Genomic DNA, 11,204 nt, shown 5'->3' on the forward strand with positions numbered 1-11,204 from the left:
TCTTCAGTGGAACTAATTTTCTAAAGCATCAGCTAAAGTAGGAATAATTAATTCTGTGTGTTTTCATACTGACCAATAATGATAGTCTCCCTCTTCTGATAATTGCTGCCTTTTTCACTAGAAATGTGTGGGTGTGCAAAAAAGAAACTGCAATCCCATCTTTGCATTACCCACTCAGGAGATGGGTCTTTCTTTGCAGTGACACCAGATGGCAGACACACCTGGTGCAAATGGCTATGGGGCATGCCCATAGCAGGAGCCAAGCAGTTCAGTCTACAGAAAAGACACTTCTGCAGACATTTTTACCTCCTGTGGGTTTGGGATCAGCTGGCCAGAAGGCAGTGGGTCTAAGCTGGCAGTGCATAGTTTTGCTCTTCAGCTTCAGGGACTCCTCTGGTAATGCTGGTTTCATCAACAGCCTCTCATGCTGACTGCCTCTCTTCTTAGTTCTTCCCACCAGGATTTCCAAGGCAGCCACTTACAGTAAACTGAAAACAATATAAAAGACTGTAGACTTGATGACAGAATGAATACTGCAGACCTCTCAAGGGGCCAAGATTCTAAATAGCAGTCCTTCATTACATGATACATGATTATTTTTCATTCTTTTAAAATACAGCGAAATTCAAATCTTCAGACCAGGAGAGTTTTGTAACTAAGAAGCTTTGAAGTGGAGTAGACATGGAAAGCCAGGGAACATAAGCATTTCAGTGCAAGCCGCCTAATAAAGAACATATGGGCGAGTGATAAACTGATCTAAGACTTCATGTAGCACTTGGATGTGTCCAGGTTCTAAACATTTTCATAAAATGACTTTAATAGGCCAGTTGGACTATTATAGCTGGGAGGGGGACAGGGAGTGCATGTTCTCACATGTTCCTAAAGTCTTCTACTGAAAGCTCAGGTGATGGCACATCTTTTTTCAGGCAGTCGAAAATGAGACATTTTACAGCTGTAGGCACATGTCCCCTGTTGTGCTCTGACCTGAGGAGCTGTGGCTTTTGTCCAGTTGTGCACCTCACTGGCCTTAATTATTCAGGATGGGAGTAGTCTGGAAATACCTTATCTCTCATACTCTGTACCCTGACTTGATCACCTCACACAGTCTGTCTTCTTCATGCATCTGATCTCCCAAATCATTTCTTGACTCCCAAGTTCGTTCATCTCCTGGCTCTCCCAGCAAACATTCATATATCTACTTTATGATTGCTTTTTATGGATTGAGCAATTTCTGGATTTTTCTTAGCCTTAAATCACACTTTTTTCCAAATAAAATTAAGGAGGTGACAGCACGGTGCCTTTTTTATTTCTTTGTTTGTTCCACTTCCTGCCAAGAGTGAGACCTGGAGTGACATGGGTAGGGTGTAGGTCAGGTTCAAGAAGTTCTACATGTCCCCTTGAGGTACCAGCTCACATGAAAAACTGGCAGTATGAACATTAGCTGTTCAGTTTCCATGTGTCAGGTAAACCTTCTGTTTTGTAAGTGTTGAGCAGGTACCTGTTTAGAGAGGTATGCTCTGGGTTCTTTGTTATTAACTCCTAAGTTAATTACTCTTATCAACTTTTCTACACCAAAAAGAGAACATGTGACAAGCTTGGGAAGGGGTGACAAGCCATTAGGGCTGTCTGAACAAGCTCACAGATGCAATTTGATCTCTAAAAAGTCCTTTCAAATCTAACAACCTTAAAGAAAGTTCTTACCTGTTTTGGGAAGAAAGAATCTGTGTGTATATGCAGCTAAAAGACCATGAAAACAAATCACTCAGTGTACACCTCTCATCCTTCACTGCCCTAGAAGGTAAAGAAGGTTTCAAGACAGTCTGGATAGCTGCAGTTTTCAAAGCTCTTAGATAAGCATCCCTGAACTGAATATCACAAAACTAGGATTTTATTCTAATTGCAAGAAAATTTAAGTAAGCCCCAAAACTGTCTCTTTTATTCCATAAAGTCTAAGTAAACCCCTTCAATTCCCTATGCCTGCCCCCTAGTTGAGCAGGCTTCATAATGGTCTGTCTGGAAGGGTAGAAACTGAAAGAACAGCACAGGAAAGATGGCTAAGTGGACATTCATTCTAAAAAACTCATTTTTTTTTAGAGAAATGTGGGAGCTGCTAATTTAAAGATGCCAATAATTGTGGGTGGGCAGCAGAAAACCACAAATGAAAAAAATAAACCAACAGGAAAGCATTTGATAATTAACTAACATACTGCACTGAAAATTATCTGGAAAAAAATGTTTAGCTTAAGGTTAATACTTGTTAAGAAAGCCATTATTTTGGTGATTTGGCATCTGATGAATTAGGAGAACTCACTTGAGTAGCATCCCATGACAAGTGGCTGGCACGTGAGAAAGATGAGACTGGTCTGCCCTCAACTACAGAGTGACACCACATCAAAATAGTATCTGAAATGTTTGTTTGATTTGACTGCTGGGCACAGGTCATGCCTTGCTGACTGTACAAACATGGTCTAGATGGGTGTCTACAGATGAGCAAAATTTCAGGGGTAATACTCCCTGTTCGGATAAGGCCACTATTTCAATTTCTGGTTTGATGCTAACAACAAATGGTCTAGAAGCTGTCATATGCTAGGTACCTGAGATCAGGAAATGAAGCTCAACAGCAGCTTGAAAGGTTACTTAAAGATGAGAGATCTACAGGTTGTCTCTCCACCGCATTTTTCAAAGTGCCCTTACAAAGAGCATATTTTTCAGAGCCCCCTTATTGAAGAGCAAGTTCTCCTCTGAGGCATTGCCTTTTTAAAATAGTATACTCTAATTAGAGAGAGCTGCTTTCTGTCCTGTCTGCTGACTGAGAAATGCAGTTTTCCTGCTACTGACAGTCATCATCTCTCTTGCAAACCACCGACTACCAAACTCTAACTACCTCCATGTGGCAAATCTGGTGTACGAGTCCTGAGGCTGCAGCTCGGTCTGCAGCACCTCATGACAGGTGGCCAGACAGAAGGACCTGGCACTTGGACAGAAGTTCAGAGACCTGGCAGTAAGAAGAAAGAGTGCTGCTCACAAAGTTTGTTGTCTCAGAATTACAGTATCCCAGAACATTATTTTAACAGTCACTTTTAAACACTGGCTTTGTTGCTTCTGGCCTCCTTTACCAAGGCTGGCATTTTGGCTATGTGTCTTTTTAAGGCATAGAGAGAGAATGCACCTGCATTGCCAAGCATTGAGAAGGCTCAAAATATGGTTTGGGAGTGCCCAGCCCACATGCATCCATGCATAAGCCCCAAACGTAAAAATGATGTACTGGACAGTGTGTGTGTGAAATACCAGACCTCCCTCCAGGCTGTCATTGTGTTTCCAAGCCTGTCAATGTCTTCAGAAACCAGAGCTGTCACAAATCCCCCATTAGGCAAGGGTTATCTGGTCCCACATCTGTCACTTGAAGTGCCGTGTCCTAGGCTACATCTACAAAGGACTCATTTGCCAACGTGAGTATTTCATGGAAAAGGAGACAGTGGGGTGGCAGGACCATCTGCTTAGTTTCAAAGGACCAAATCAGGGCTAGATAGTAATTACAAGCATGTTACAGGGAAGGTGTAGCACAGGGCCATTTTGCAAACCCATCAAAAGTGAGTGGACCAAGCTGTACTTGAAGCTACACTGTAATTAACTGTGAGGAGATTTTTCTTCAGTGATGATACTCCCTTGGAAAATGGTAAATATAACTTGAATTTCTACAATATTCTGTTATCTGAAGATATCCTTTTCTCTATGTGTACATAAAGCTATACAGAACCTTCATAACAAAAATCAGATTTACAAGCTTACATTTTGTAGCCATGGAATTTAAAGCCTGGATGTTCCAAACTGGATGTCATAAAACAGAAGCCAGACTTGAAAAAATGCTAAGCCACTCACTGAAGTCAGTTGGTGAGTTTAGTACTTCTGCTTCCTCACATACATGCTTCTGATTTATAGTTCAGTAGGAAGACATTTTCCTCAATCTCAGTGGTTTCAGGGGGAATGTGCTCACTCAGTGACACTTATAATTCTAATCCTATAGCTCACACCCCTCTTGAATCTATGGGAAGCCTGGAAAAACAATGTAAACCACCAAATACTAAATTTTGACGTATGGATGTTGTTCTCACAAAAGAAGAAAAGAAAAAAAGAAAGGAAAATTGAAAAATTTAGTGAGAAATTGTTTTTCTAAAGCTCTACTTCTTGGGGTTTTTTTGGAAAACAGTTTCCTTTCTAAAATCTAAACATTTTCATTTTGGATCAAAGATACAGATATATGGTTTAAAGGCATTCAATTCTAAAAGCTCTAAAAGAAAATTATTCTAGTTCTGCTGAATTCGTCATAGCGAATAAACTCTTTATGCTCATCCCCATGTGTCCATTTGCCTGATCTCTATAAAAGGTGACAGAAATACATAAATATGCTGCACACTAGTGTTCTGGTGCATAAATATTTCTGCTTTCCCATATGAAATATACAATCAGATTCTTTTACATAGTCTCCTTGGTTTTTATTGCTTGTAAGCCTGAACTTAAGACAGTAGACACTATTTTGTTTTGAGCTGCTATAAATTTTGACATTTGTCTAAAGGGATAATTCATGTCGTGCTGTAGAACTTGTTTGAATTCCAGAAGGAAAAATGCCTTGTTTTGAAAGAAAGGCTTGTATAAAATCACAAATCTCATATGAGAAGACAGATAATAAAGCCAAAAAAGGGAACAAAAACAATTCCTACAAGGCAGACCTCTCAGCTTTGAATTGCCTGATGTATGAGCTGTCAGAAATCTAAAGTTCACCATGTGCAGAGAAATGTTTTGCAAAATCCCTAAGTTAGGGCTTTCTTGGCAGAATGAATTTCCTGAGCAGCATTTTGAAAAATTTCAGTGCTTACAGTTGTAAAAAGCTCTCAAAATGGTGTATTACCACAGAAGTAGACATGCCATGTTAGGACCTATTTTCAAGATTTTGCTAGTGCTGGTGTAATCACTATTTCTATACCATTTCTATAGCTAATGAATGCATCTATCCCTTTAGTTCAGCTGCAGTACATGAACTTTATAAATATCTGTGTATCAAAATTATTGAGTATTTAGGAGCTAGAACACAGCATCTGAAGCCTCTCTAGGAGGAAGACCACTCTAGATCCATTGCTAGAGATGTGCTATTTCTTCAGTAGTCTAATATGAGTGGTGACTGACTGACAATATCGTGAGACACAGTCATATGTTTTAAGGCTCTTTGTCCAAACACAATGAAGACACCCTCAGGTTTTGTTAGCACTATTGATTTATGTGGTAGGATCAGCCCAAGCCAGGAAGGTAAGTACCAAGCACTAAGAATACTTTAAACCAAATCATATGTCTTAAATCAGCTTCTGTTTAAGGAATTGTTTTAAACAAAACCAGAACATGGTTGACAAACAATTTTGGTCTATTGTGCTTTTTCTGAACTCCTTGTGGTAATTTCCCACGTAGAGGAGGGTTGTGAAAGAGGGGTACAGGACTTTAGAGGTTCCAGCCAATCCCTAATCTGCATTTAAATGCAATGTGATCAGACCTGGTCTCTGAAATTAGTTAACCCAGATTTCCCTTCACCTTCCATAAGTCTCATAGGATCACAACCAGCTGTATGCAAATGAGAAATGTGGGGAGCAGAGACTACAAAAAGAAAACCCTCAGCTGATGCCTGTTTAAGAGAAGGGGAAGAGGTGTGATAACACAGGAGCAGGAAGAGTCAGACCTGATGATGATGATGATGATGATGATGATGATGATGATGATGATGATGATGATGATGATGATGATGAAGTGCTGCCCACCTCAGATACTCCCTCTTCCAAGGATGTTCTGTGAGCTAATGACAGTGTCTTGCAGCTTCATGGTAGCCTAGCTTAGCTTGTCCAAAGATAAAAGGTCCACAGCAAAACCTGTCTGATGCCTTCTGACAAACAGAAGATGGACTTAATCAGCATATCTCATGGGATCCTGTAGTCGCTGAGATAAGCGTTGAACTTTTCACTGGATTGAGGAGACCTATGTATTCTAGCTCACCAGTTAGTGCAGATCTGGTGGTTGAGAAATGGGGATACAGGCATAGTGAGTGCAAGTTATTTCTGTGCACAGGGCATTAGTTTAGTGGCTTTATTACGTACTTAGCTTTGTACAAATATTTAGTGTACCATGGGACACTGACAGTGATGCCATGAGCAGCAGCCTCGTGATTGCCACTTTGGTCCTAGGGAATGATGAATCAAACTATGCCTCAAAAATAATGAAACCGTTTTGCATTGACTCCTCCCAGTGTATGCTTCAGATACTCTGCTCAGCTAGTTAGAAACCTTATTTTGCAGCTAAGGTGTAGTTATGGGTCATTTATATTGAGTGTGGATTGAAGATTTAGGGGAAATTCAGGGATGTGGTATGTTCAATGCCTAAGATGGACTGTGATTACATTGGTGGAGCTGCCAAGGAGCATTTCTCTGTGGAGGGAGGCATTTAGAGAAGGGTGGTTCCCTTGCAGTTGTGAAAGAAATATTTCTCCATGTTATCAAAGCATAAGCCTGTAGCTCAGCTGGTCCCAGTGGATGGTGAGGGTAGAAAAGATTCTCATCTTCTAAGTAAAACTAATAAGACTTCCAAACATATTGTGCCTCTTGAGTTCAAGTAACAATAGGCTTAATTTTCTCAGTTTCAACTCTTCTCACTGAAATGAGAAGTATTAGTTCCCCAGGGGGAGATCTGAGGCTAAGTAAAACAAGCTGTGTGCAATTACTGCTTTCTGAAAAGCAGGAGGAGGGGGCTGGTGCAAATGCTAAGGTATGGTTCTTGGTAAGGTTGCTTTTTTTTCAGAGCAGCACTGAAGGGAAATCCCCACAGCCCTAATTCAGCTAAGCATCTCCAAGTCACAATCTGACAAAAAAACAAACCAAAACAAAAAAACCCTCACAACTCTAAATCAAAATATTTTCTACTGCATCTTATTTTGCCATAGCATTACTAGTTTCCAGAGAGGGATTCAGTGAGGAATAAATAGCATTTAACAGTCAGTGGTGTTTGAGGATCAAGCATTGCTCTGCACACACTTGTGTTTCTCCCTAAACTTGGAGCACGTGCAGGTTCTTCCAGGTTTGCGAGTTTTCCATCTCTTCTGCCTGTCCTGTGCCTGCTCCCTGCCATGTGTCTGAAGAAAGAGAACATCTACTTAAGTCTGTTTAGGAGATTGTTATGATGGATATGTCAAGAAGACTTGGCTCATTGTCCTCGTTATGGATCTGTGGGCATTTTGTAAAGACACATGTTCTCTGATGGCCTCCTGTGGCTGTGCCAGAGGCAGTGGTTTCCCAGCCTCTCCCCAAAGTCTTCTGAACTGCTGAAAATATGACTACTGACTTCACTGTCCTTTGAGGGCTTGTGTTGCAGTAAGAGAGGGCAGCAGACAGGCTTCCAGCTGGAGTAGCCCCCTGGGAGTGCTCCTGTTGTGTTCATGTCCTCAGCCTTGCTGCTGGATGGGCTGGTGGACACAGAGCTATGGCAGCCTTGCCTCTGCCAGGCTGCAGGATTGAGCCATATTCCATAGGAGCAGCATGTCCTCAGGAACACCCATCTCTCTTAAATTACCCAGTGACAAGATGTATGAGAATGGTTCAGTGCATTAGAGAAGGTTCAGACTTGACATTAGGAAACATCTTTACCAAGAGGGTGGTCACACACTGGAACGGGGTTCCTGGGGTGCCCAAAATTCCTGGAGTCATCACCAGCTGGTTTATGCTTCTGCACATACTGGGGGCATGCTATTGTGAGGTCAAATAGGCATTTTACTACTTTTCAGGATGATTCCTAATCTCTGTGTCCTGCAGTTTCTCTGTCTTCCCCCTGGGCTGCCAAGACAGCAGTAGCATCTCCCTGTATCAATTTGTAAATGGCAGCAGGGCCAAGAAACAGGCTGTCTCTTTCACATCAGCAAATATACTTGTTCTTCTCAAGCTGCCCATCTCTGCAGGCATCTTTTCAGGGCTTTTAGGCTCCCTGTGAGCTGGGATCCATTCAAAAGACTACATTTAGCCTGCCACTGCAGTGGACCTGCCCATTTTGGACATTTGCAAAGTGTCTTCTGTTCTGCTTCCAGCCTCAGTGTTCCCAGAGGCCAGAAAGCTGCTAGCTAGAAGGCTTTCAGATTATGAGTACAAGGTTTATATCCATTGGAAAGTTTTCTTACTTTCCCCTGTCTCTGACCTATTCTTCACCTCTCCTTTCCTTCACCTCAGCCCTTTCCTTTCAATGAGGATGGATTTTGTTCTGCTTTGTCTGAAATGGCTGGATTTTAAGAAAAGGGCTAGTTTACTTTGTCCAGAGGCACTGTGATTGTAATAATTGCTGCCCAAAACTCTTGTACTTTTGAGGACAGAGGAAAGGAGGGTTGAGAAAGGGGTTCTTGAAGTAATGTTAGTGTTTGAAGTTAAATCATGCAACTCTACAATTGTCAAAACACGTAGTTGTGTTTAATGAGTATCTTATATCTTTAGTGCAGTTTTTAAAATGCCTCTCCTTCCAGTCAAGCTGCCAGGGATAATTTCAACACACATTCAGGTGAGTATTTAATTTCTGATGAAAATACTTCTGATGAGTAATGCCCCTTACAGAACCTATGATGGATAGCAAGTTAAACTGAGTAGTTAGACTAAGCTTTGTATAGCTCTGTGGTTACTACTCACACTTCTGACACTACTTGCTTCTTTGTTGCTTACTTGCAGCATTTTTTTTAATTGTTCGTATAGTTATTAGACTTTGAAAATAAAAAAACTGAAAATGCATCACGAGCTGTTTCACATGAAGCAAACACTGAGATAGTAACCTAGCTATTTATTCTGTATTCAAAGAGCAGCACACATTTACACAAAGCCTTGCTGCGGTTTACTAGAGCAGCAGCTTACAAGGGGATGGAGTATTTTATAAAAGGGATCTAGAGAAAATGAAAAGAGCACCTGCCCATGCAGTGGTTAGTGGTAACATAGGTCCATGTTGAGCTTCAAAGCAAATAGCTAAGCCCTTCCAGCAAAAAGAAGCATGACTGCTGAACCAGTGCATGCCTTGGAGCCCAGTGTTCCAGTTACAGAAGTTATCTTTATGCTGTACTATTTCACTGTGAGTCTCAGAGTTATCTGTCTGTTTCTAAGAACTGCAGTAGTTGTGGGATTAGAAATATTTGGTCATTTTTATTAATAATTGCAACAATAATTTCATCTGTCCAATTCATCTCTAACCCTCTTCAGCAAAGAGGGGAGAGGGATGTGTCCTCCCCAGCCTTCTGGTTTGGGTTACTGCCTCACAACCTGCTGATGGATAAGCAACTGAACTTTACACAACAGACAAATTCTCAAACTGTTGAATTACTGTTTTAAAAAGAGTCTGGAAACATCACCAGCACTTCCACCATGGAGACTTTTGCTTCTACCTATGCTTAGTCAGAGTGAACCAGGAGAGGGAGAGACACAAAGGTGGGAGGTCTTGGTGGTGAGTGAGTGTGAGCAAGGTGGTCATTGCCTGGTGACATCAGGCACTGGGGTGAAGCAACTGAGGGGTTTTTCATGGCTAAATGGGTTACCTTGTGTCTGCCGGACTGGTAAGTGATTACTTGGGAAATACTGAGTAAAATGCATGATTTTGTATCTCTCTGCTTTGCCAAGAGCAAAGTGCCCACTGCCAAAGCAAAACAACTGAGAATAAACTTCACCGATCATGCTTCCTCTCATGTTTTTATTGGGTTATCCTAAATATACTCACAGACAAATACAGAAATTAATCTTATTTACATGTAGACTGTAAAAATATTTTTTTTCCAAGAAATTGCGTTTTTCCCATGTTAAGGAACTGTTAAGGAATTCCTTTTTTTTTTGGATTTGGGATTTTCTTAAATTCTTGCCAACATAATGTATACTGTCTATGAATCTATACCTAGAGAATATAGTCCCGCTAAAGTCAGGACAATTATTTTTTGCTCCTGGTAGCTTGAGAAGAAATTTTATGTACCACAGCAGATCCCAGCTTCCTCTGCTCTGTACTTTAGGGGCTAGGGCCACAGTTTCCACCACACTGCTCCACGAGTCGCAGCAGTGAAGCTATTTGTGAGGCTGGGCCATGGACCATATTGTAAATCAATTTTAAGAACAGGCAAGACAGTGGGGTGGGGAAGAGCAGAAAACCACCTGGCAAAACCAACTCTCCTGGAACTACAGAATTGCATATTCCTATACAAAGTGAACATCCCATGGGCAGTAGGGTTGTTTCAATTCAATGGCTTTTTACAGCCACGTCAGAAACATTTTACACAAAGCACAAGAAGCAGCGGGGCAATCGAGGAGTGAGGCAACAAAGAATTAGGGAGGAGGTCACAAAATCTGAAATGAAATGTCACTGTGAGAAAATGATCAAAGCATGCACCCAGGGAAGATAGATGTAGGCTGCCTAAAACAACTGTGCAATTCTTTAGGGACTCAGTGGAGTTTTTGCTGGATCTGTGTTGCAATTGTTCTCATGGATCATGCTTTGTAAATCCATGGCTTGCTGTAACTTGCAGCAGTGTGAGCTTGATAAAGTGCAGCTTGGGTCATTTGGTACTTATTTGAGCAGTTTAAACTTGGGAGCTTTTTTCTCCCAATAAAATACAACTGAAGAGCAACACTCCAGACTCTTGACAATGCAAATTTAATCCCACAGATATCAGAACTGAATAACAAACAGAGAAAGAACAGTTGAAGAGATTAAAAGGACTAAATAAATAGCTTTTTATAGAAATAATTTTTTTAAAACTTGTGGAATGTGGTAGGAAACTGAGGTGCAGTAGTGTGTTTGTGACCATCAAAGGAATGCAGTTCGAAGGACTTAAGTAGATTTTTTTTCTGGTGGATTTTTTAAATGGAAAATTTGCAGGTCATCTTCCTCTCAGTGCTGTGGTCTCTGCTTTCTCCTTGTCAGCTGTTGAGGAGTGGCTTTTGTTCCCACATCTCTGAATGTTTTTGATCTGGGTCCCTGCTCCAATTTCCCAGCTGTTACTTGAAGGCCATTTTGAGGTTTGGAGTGTCTCCCCTACTTCACTCATTGAGCTCTCTGAGAAAACTAGGAGATTTGCCAAAGCATAAAGGGTCAGAGGGAATCCCCCAAACCATGGCCACCCTTGCAGAAACAGGAAGCTTGGCAACTGCAGCCTGCTAGTCCTAGGAAGCAAA

Source organism: Calypte anna, chromosome 2, assembly GCF_003957555.1.
Source record: "Calypte anna isolate BGI_N300 chromosome 2, bCalAnn1_v1.p, whole genome shotgun sequence".
Lineage (NCBI taxonomy): Eukaryota > Metazoa > Chordata > Aves > Apodiformes > Trochilidae > Calypte > Calypte anna.